Consider the following 9,153-nt stretch of genomic DNA (forward strand, 5'->3'; position numbering starts at 1 on the left):
ATTTGCCCTGGCCACAATCACACACCTGGCCCTGGCAAAACCCTCCACTGTTGGGGACTGGCGGGGCGTTTACCGGGGCCCATTCTTTATAGAGCTGCTCTTGGTACTCCTCTGATCAGTAGAGCTAACTGAGCAGCACCATAGAGCAGACCGTAACCCACTAACTACCGCTATGGAGGGGCGGGGGTACTGTAAAGGCCTCTATGATCTAGTGGTAAGACCACCTGCTTCAGACGCAGAGGTCCCGGGTTCGATTCCCAGTGGGGGCAGATTTTTCTGTACGGTTTGATTGGTGGTAGGGCTTGTTCTAAGTCCGCCTGGCTAGCTACCACCATCTTACCTAAGTCTGTCGCCATAACAACAATGTTAACAGCATTGTTGTGTTCCGGCAGTTAGAGGTAAGATAGCCAGTTCCTCTGTGGTTGAGGATTCCGAGTGAAGCTCGCTTCCACCTTCGGCCTGATCGTCACTTAGCATCAGGTGAGATACAGGCCAAGAGCTTCCTCGTTGGATAAAAAAAAAGGTCATAGCAGACTTATCAACTCGGAAAGGGATCAACACAGTATCGCCTTCGCAAACTGTCTTCGCCTTTCGCATGGAGGCGAGGCGTTTACGTTACGGTGTGGTTAAGTGTATGTTGGAGTATGGAGTTACATACAAAGAATACAGACCGTCTTGTGTTGATACGGTCACGATTTACCAGGTTGAAATGTGTGTTATGTCCATTGTACATAAATATTTGAAAACAACAACTCCATTTACAGTTGTCTTACTACTGATCAATTTCAGGGCCCCGATTACGCTAAAAATTTTCATCTTCAACGTGCCCGGACGTCAGCTGTTTTGACAAATCCGTATCGCAGAATCGAAGAAATCGAAGAAGCGCGTCTGTATTGGAGACGTTAAAAATTAGCGTAATCGGGGCACACATAGGACAGCCTAATAACTTAAAAACAATCCTCTTTCCTGCACTTAACTTGTTTACAGCCAGTCAATCTACGATATGTTCACAAACGATGCTTGCTTAAGTGAAGCAGCAAATCGAACACACAGCGTTGATGCGCTCTGTGATTGGTTCGTGTGTGACCCTGTGCGTCCACGCGCACTGTGAGACCTCATAGTAAAGTTTGTCCATACGGGCGAATGACATCAGCTTATCTAATCACACCATAAAGCGAAGTGTGACCGATTTATTGTAGGAGGAAAAACTTACGAAGAATCTTGTTTGCAATGAGATCTCCGTGTCAAGGCAAATATTTAAAGACGTCTATCCATCACTGATAAGTTGTACTGTGGTCATTGTTAATATGGATGAGTTTTTAGTGTTTTTTAAAAGGAAAAAGGAGGCTAAAGGAGATCCACTGCTGGACAAAGGAGACCCCTAAGGATTTTCATTAATAGTTCTGCCCCTCTCTTAGTTGAAACAATGGACATACAAATGCAAAGGAAAGATACAGATTTAAAAAAAAACATTAAATTGCATTTTATTCATTTAAAATAGGGATTTTGTAGCTTTTTAGCACCGCCTACTAAATATCTCTGTTTTGCTCAAGGTCAGCTGGTAGAGAATGACGTATGGCATTAAGCTCGCCTTTTTGTACAGAACATTGTTGTGTGTGCAATAAAGTCTTTAAATAAATAAATAAATTTCATTTTATTTTACTGATATTTGTGGTAAAGAGAATTGCTTCCAATTTTAAGCCGTTTTCCGTTTAGGTAGTTAATTTAACTATTACCTCCTAGATAAGAATATACCGTAATAAACTAAAATACATTATTTATTTATTTAAAAATCTTAATTAAAAGATTCAAATACTTGAAATTCATGAAACCAGCAAGCTTCAAATGAACATAGCTGTTAAAATTAATTAGTGATAAGTAAAAAGTATTTACGAAACTTTGTACCAAGCCAACTTTACCTACCGAGATAAAAACTATATGTTTGTGTGAATGAACTGAGAAACACTGATTAAAATATGTCATGACTCATTCTTTATACCATATGGTTTTCAAATTCTTTGAAATATTTGCTTGTAATAATGTTGGTGTATTTTTTTGTCTTTTTCAAGGTGATGCCATCAATTTGGAGCTACTTTAAAGAGCTATATTATGTTATTTATACAGTACTTGCTGCTTAGGTCATGCTATTAGAATATGCTCAAGACTGCAAAAAGTTTGTGATTGATTTGTACTTTTTAAAAGTATGTACCTATTTGATAGAAAATTGAATTGTTTGCCGTATTTATCCTTTGCCTTCTAGTTTTAATAGCTGGTGGCTTGAATAACACGAATTTAGACCAAGTTTTAACATCAGTTTGAGAGTGATTAAATACAAAGACCATTTCTTTATCGTCAAACAAAGCAATCCTATACATCGCATAGGACTTCCATAGCACTACACAAGCACGGGACAAAGTCCTTGTCCAACGTACGTACGAATAATCGCAGCGAAAGCCAGTAGAAAGTATTAAATATAAAAATAATACTCACCAGAGGTATGTCAGTCCGAGTTGTATACCAAAAAAACAATCAGAATCACAATAAAAACTTTATCACTAAGATACACTCGCGAACCGGAAGGCTCTTGTCACATAATTGTTTTTTTAATTAATTAAACTAACATTAATTGACATCAATGTGTGCAAAATGGGAAACAAAAACATCCAGCAGCCTCCATAACCACAGATTAGAGAGTATGTCTAAAGACAGATAGGAAACGGCCTTAGTATTGGTTAAACGATAAACAAACTGGTACCGAGCTAGATTGTCCAGTAGGTGGCGCTGAATACAATATGGCGTCTGCCGCCCACAGATTAAATATACCTGTCATACTTTTTTATGATCCGTTCCTTTTCATGTATTGCGGTTAAAAATAAAACTATTGAAGTATCAAATGAAACTTTATTGATGAAATATAACATGAAATATTTTGTTTACGAAAATCAATAAGCATTAAAACTATTGGATTTTAAAAGATTACAGTTACTGTTGTGATTACAGTAGGTACATTGTTTTAGTTTTTACATAATGTACTCACGGCTTGACATTTGTATGTAACTCATACAAAATAAGTTGCGTTATGACTTATAGTAAAATAGTTTTTAATGTTCTCCATAAATTCACACGTTCACTCTCACTTTGGTTCTGTCCAATCCAATAGCCACTGTAAGCAGGCCAGATCTACACGTTTCTCACCACCTGTAAAATATATGAAATATTTGTAAATTAAGAGCAAAAAGATGCGCATGTCACCGTAAGACTGTAATCTCCTACATCATCTACATTCTACACTAATATTATAAAGAGTACAGCAGATGAACAAGTGATCTGTCTTATCTACCATACCTATCTTACTGTCTGTTTTGTTTCTAGATTTGCACTACTTTGTTAAATAAAATTAATTTACCTTGTCAAATGTGTACTTGTCAATCAATTACATGTACATTCACAGAATCTGGATTCCACCAATCTGTAATTAAATAATTAACTTTTATTTGATCCTAGGCGAAAAGCGTCAGAGGATAGTGTTAGAATCATTTTGAGGGTGTTTTAAATTTTAAAGGTACTTACCAAATGTTCTTATCAACAGAAGTTAATATTCATCTAATACAAATCTTCCTAATTTAATGCATTTATGTCATGGCATAACTTGCAAATGAAATGAGTTCATCGTTTGTAATCAAGCATTCTTGGTCTGGTTTTATTGCTTATATAGGTTTCTTCTAAACTTATTTGAATAGGAAGTAAAGGTTGGTTCATCTGGATTTTAAGTAACAGTTGACAATAATGATCAGCACCGGTGATTCCATAGCAAGCACTTTTATTGTAATTGCAGCTTAACACCTTATAAGTTCGATATTAACCTGAAACAAATAGGTACCTACTTAGGTTCACTGTATAAAACACGTATCATCATTCACTGTGTCCTGCAATCTATGCCTGCAATGTACCTACGTGTATTGTATTTTGGGTCCAAACTCCAAAGTATGTTGTTACTCCATGAAACGATCCATATTTAGTTTCCATTGATTTAAATGGAGTTATGAATGATATTGTAATGAAGATTTAATCCTTTGTGTGGTTCAATACTTGATAAAACATGATGTTGCTGCAAGCTGCAATAACCTTTCTCGAGTGGATATCTTACTTGAGAGAAATTTCTTCTTAAAACAAACATCAATCCAACTGGCAATCCATGCACATGTAGTTCTTATTAATATTGATTGAGAAATTATTGATTTTAGATAAAATTTGTTTATAGAAAAACACGTTTTTTCGATGAAAATTTTTGACGTTTTTTTTTTTAATAATGTCACAGTTGTAGACTTGAGACGGAACTAAATTGATTAAAGTGAAAATTACGACTTTGAATTAATATACTTTTAAATAAACATTTCATTTATAGAATGCAAATAGATTCAATAAAATAATTTATAAATAAAAGTTGAAGTTGTAATTCTAAAATGTTTACTAACTTGATTCCAGACACGCAAAAGACCATTGCCATTGTCGCATAAAGGACAACTATAAAAAAAGTCACTTCCTCTCGGAACTGTCAAAAAAATTCACTCTCTATGGAGCTGTCAAACTCTATGGCGTTTCCACCCCGTGTCCATAACTGTTGAATGAATGAAAAATCAAAATGAATGAATTGGTTTCTGTCAGGGCTGTCAATCACGTAAGCCCAGTGGTCCAGTGACTCATGCTTTGGTGTAACGGTAACGTTATTAATAACGGTTGATCAATTTGTTAGAGCGATTCCAGTCAAATCGATACTTTCTGAGTACTTGGTTGGTTACGTTGCAAGCCGAGTATTTCAAAATGTTTATAAACAATCTTCTATTTCGCGATCGGAACTTGAGTTCAACATGATGTCGTCAGTTGTGTTGTGCATTGCAACAGTAATTTATATCTGTTCTACTACGAGATTTGCCAGTACAAAACGTTATGATTCATTTAATGAAGATAACTTATTGAAAAGTAACTTACGACAAAAAAATTCTACGAGAAAAACTAAAAATGGAAAAATTAAGATTATGAAACCAGATAACTCTTCAATTAACAGTACTATAGTCGATGGAATAACACACTATGAAGTTTTAAAGAGTAATAAAAGTTGGAAGAAGATTAATAAAATCGAAAAGGATTTCAAAAATTTAATAGCGATGAGAGGAGTGACCTTTGTTTACAAAAGGGATACGTTTTGGAGAACATGGCGAGATGTGGACTACAAAACGTCTCATAAAACTATCTTCTATAAATGTTCCAACATTATAAATACTTCGTGCACTGGATGTTATGGCGGTGGATTTTGGGTAAGTTAGTTTTATAAGTAACACAACATTTTACCTCGAAAACTTGAACTTAGAAAATGCGGAGAAGTTTATTATAGGACAGACAAATTACTTTAGTTGAATATTTGATTGATTTATATTTTGCACTTTACTTATATTTTAGGTTATTGAAGAAGATCAAATCCCATGTCCGTATGAGATATTCTCTATGATAAATAAAAATAAAGTATGTGCCGTTAACTACACACATTTGGAAAAAATCGATGAATTATGTCCTTCTGTGTTGAGTCTATTCGATCTTACGATTTCCTGTAACAATCCGATTGTTACGATGTATCGAATCACAAGATCGTACAGTAATTCGACTTCCGAACGCAGCCACAGTGACATTTGTGAAGGGCGGGAATTTTGTGAGATTTCAACCATTTACAGGGTAAGTTACTCATCATATTTAAAACTTCTGTCGCGTAATATAAAATTTTAATAACATAAAATTAATTTACACCAAATTCTGTATAATATTTAACTCGTGCCCGTTCGTTTTATTTCAGATTTATCAAGATTTCATAACATTTCAAATTATTAACTTAAACAAAGACGTAATTTACTCCAAAATAATGATGAATAATATCAAAACTTTTGCTTATTTAAATACTACACGTTATCTCTTGGATCCAGTTACACCAAAAAATAAAAAAACAAACAAAATTCAAACTTTTAACGTTAAAAGAAGTAAAATACATTTTGCAAGAAGGCAAAATGAAAGAGGCAAAATTTCTAAACCTCGAGTTAGCGATAATAATACCTCCACAACGGTATCTCCATGTAAAAAGTTACAAACTTCCACAGTGGACTATTATGACGAAGAAGACTATGATTATGAAGTTTAAAAAATATAATATTATTGTATTTTGTTTTATGTAACATAGGTTGGGAAATTTTTATGGTCAAATTAAAAAACGAGCATGTTGATTCACAAATTTTATTTTTCTCTTAAATTAAAAGTTAAATAAAGCAAAGAATTAACCTACCAACTTAACAATAAAGATAAAAAAAATAAATGAAGTAAACATAGGAAGCTATTTTGTGCTAGAATGTAAACATAACCATGCATTTAAACTTAAACAATACTTTTACCTCAAATACACAACAAGCGAAGCCGCCAATTTAACAAGGATATTCTATTCCTTGTAAATAAAAATATTTTTACTTGACCAAGAATCCTTACAAAACGAAGGTTAGGTACAATAAGGCACTATTTAAAAACCTCTCATATTCATAAAAAAAATACAATTTTTTTTGTACAAGAAATAGGTAAAAACTTTTTTTTAAAAAAGGTCATGGTTTCACAAAATTGTAATAAATTGTATGAAAATAGTTTTTTTATGATAGATTCTCTCTTAATACACAGGAGTATCATATAAGGCACATGAGTATCAGTCTTACATATAGAAATAACATTGTATGTTTGATTAATACTACACAAGAAATTTTAAAAATTAATCTAAGGCAAGTTTAGTATAAAAACTTAATTGACAGCCAAAATGCTTGTCAGACAGATCTTGTAAAATATACCTATGTTGGCTATCAATGTTGCAACTTAGGTTGTTTTAGCCTAGGCGCAGACCACCGTATTTTAGTTGGCCAATAGTTGGGCCCGATTCTAATTTGTATGAATCGGCCGATACCAAATCGGTGTAATGCGCACTTTCATACATTTCCTTACTGATCAACAGCCCGATCCAAATATCGGCCAGCTAAAAATCGGTGGTCTTAACATTTAATAGAGAAAACGTTTAGTTAACATACTATAAAGCAGGGGTGGCCAACTTGATTAGACATAAGATCTACTGTTTACTAACCAAACCCTGGGCGATCTACCACTTACATACTTCTTGAAATCTTAAATGAAACAGCATAGTTTAGTACACAATCATGTAGTATTTTTTGCTTTGCCACGATCGACTGGACTAATAGACGCGATCGACCGGTTGGCCACCCCTGCTATAAAGGATATAAGCTAATAATTCTAATACAGTTTGTATAAAATTTATCTAATACACTTTTGGAAGACTTAAGTAATTTGTGCACTTTTAAATTGCAGTCAACATTTAATAGACACTCTTTTGTCACATGCATTACATATTTTTTTAAATATAACAATAACATTATACATAGGTTGTTTTGTTATTGTTATACTTAAATAACATCTTAAATTAGTGATGTCTACTAATAACAATGATGTAAAAGCATGCACCAATTTTTAAAAAAGATTAGACCTGAAAGAAATCCTAATATTCAAAAAAGTAAAAAGTACCTATTTATTTTTAAAATATATCACATTGTTACAGATATATTAAAACAATGTGCATCTTAAGTCTACAAAATATCAGCTAAATAAAGTTTGTTTTCATTCTGATTGCATTATTTTAACTAAATCACTAAGAAATACTTGTTACAAAAATGGGAGACATTTTTAAGTGTGGAAATCCAGATTCATAAAAAGTAATGTGAATTAGAATTCAACACTTCAAAAATATGTCCAGAATATCTGTTTTTAGCACCACAGTGTAAGAATAATACTTTTCTTGTACTACTGACAGGGTTCCAGTGTAAATGGATTTACAGGTCACTTAACTCAGTCAGGGTGAGGGTATTTCTCTAACGTCACACATTAGTGAGACACATTAGCGAGAATTTCGATTTTCTTCAGATTTTTACATACAGACTGTCACTACACTAGGATGTTCAGCAGTGGACATCCTATGGCTGAGATGATGATGATGATGATGACACCAGGATATCACAGGCGCTGACTGAGTTAAACGCTAAACATAGGTCCCTGTCAATAGACAAAATGGCAGGTTTTTAATGGCATAAACTGTTACAACGGTAAGGCCCAGAACAGACAGTGAAACTTTCAAACTGGTCGCGTCATGTGTGGTCTCTCAACGGACGCTATGGCAGAAACTTAGATGCAACTCAAAAGTAACTAGCAGTTGCAGTTTCGTTGCAGTTGCGTTTCACCGTCTGTTCTGGGCCTTAAGGGGACGTCAATGGTTTATCTTTTCCCGCTGATTCCTAAATTTACCGCAAACATGGTTAACCAGTTGATAATGACGATTATAAGTGCGCAAGCAAGTTTCACACTTAAATCTACGTAGTTTGAGGTGTCTTTCCCTTATGTGTGACTGTAGACTCTTCTTCAGCATTTCTTTGTTGCAGTAATCGCAGACGGCTTTAGAATACTGAGACTTGTCTTTACTCGCAAAAACCGAGCGCATGTACTGCTGAAAGGGATTGTTAACATTCTTACCGTCTTCCTGACTTTCAGATTTAACTGATCCAACCTTTCTTATAGCTATGACGTTGTTGTTAACCTTAGTCATCTCCACACATACTTCTGTTTCCAAAACTCGCTCAACCCAGGTCTCGTTCAGAGATTTCTTATCGATATCTAGGTTTTTTTGCTGTAAATTGAAGTGTTCCTTTCTGATATGGTATTTGAGCAGTCTCTCTTCGCAGTAGGAGGCGTCACACGCTTGGCAAGTATAATTTTTATCGTTATCCATACAGACATCGTGTATACGGAAATGCTTCACTAAATTTCGTTTGTCAACAAAATCACGGCCACAGTAGTCGCAAATGTGAGTCTTCTGGTCGCCCCTGTGCACACTTAAGTGCCTTTTATACACGTCTTTCCTATAAAACTCTTTCAAACACACACCACACTGAAAACGAGGTGCAACCACTTTGTGAAGGTAAAGGTGAGATTTCATGTTGTAAGATCCACCGAGAACCATTTTGTGACAAACGGGACATGGGCTTTTAGTTTTTGTAGATTTAGACGGCTTTTCTT

The 9,153-nt window shown here is 34.5% G+C and overlaps 1 protein-coding gene and 1 long non-coding RNA gene across 2 annotated transcripts in view; both read right to left on the reverse strand.

Moving 5' to 3' along the window:
• The window catches only part of LOC135085357 (uncharacterized), a 61,965-nt gene extending 59,284 nt beyond the window's left edge, over positions 1-2,681 (reverse strand). Inside the window, exon 1 of the mRNA XM_063980147.1 lies at positions 2,491-2,681. The gene's annotated coding sequence lies outside the window, so the exon portion shown is untranslated. The remainder of the gene's footprint in view (positions 1-2,490) is intronic.
• A 206-nt stretch (positions 2,682-2,887) lies between these two features.
• Positions 2,888-4,268, reverse strand: LOC135085556 (uncharacterized). Its single transcript, XR_010260162.1, has 4 exons — positions 3,955-4,268; positions 3,571-3,863; positions 3,407-3,469; positions 2,888-3,198 (listed from the first exon to the last, which is right to left on the reverse strand). It is a non-coding gene; the product is annotated as an uncharacterized LOC135085556 (long non-coding RNA).
• Positions 4,269-9,153: the final 4,885 nt, after the last annotated feature.

This window comes from Ostrinia nubilalis, chromosome 28 (assembly GCF_963855985.1).
Source record: "Ostrinia nubilalis chromosome 28, ilOstNubi1.1, whole genome shotgun sequence".
NCBI lineage: Eukaryota > Metazoa > Arthropoda > Insecta > Lepidoptera > Crambidae > Ostrinia > Ostrinia nubilalis.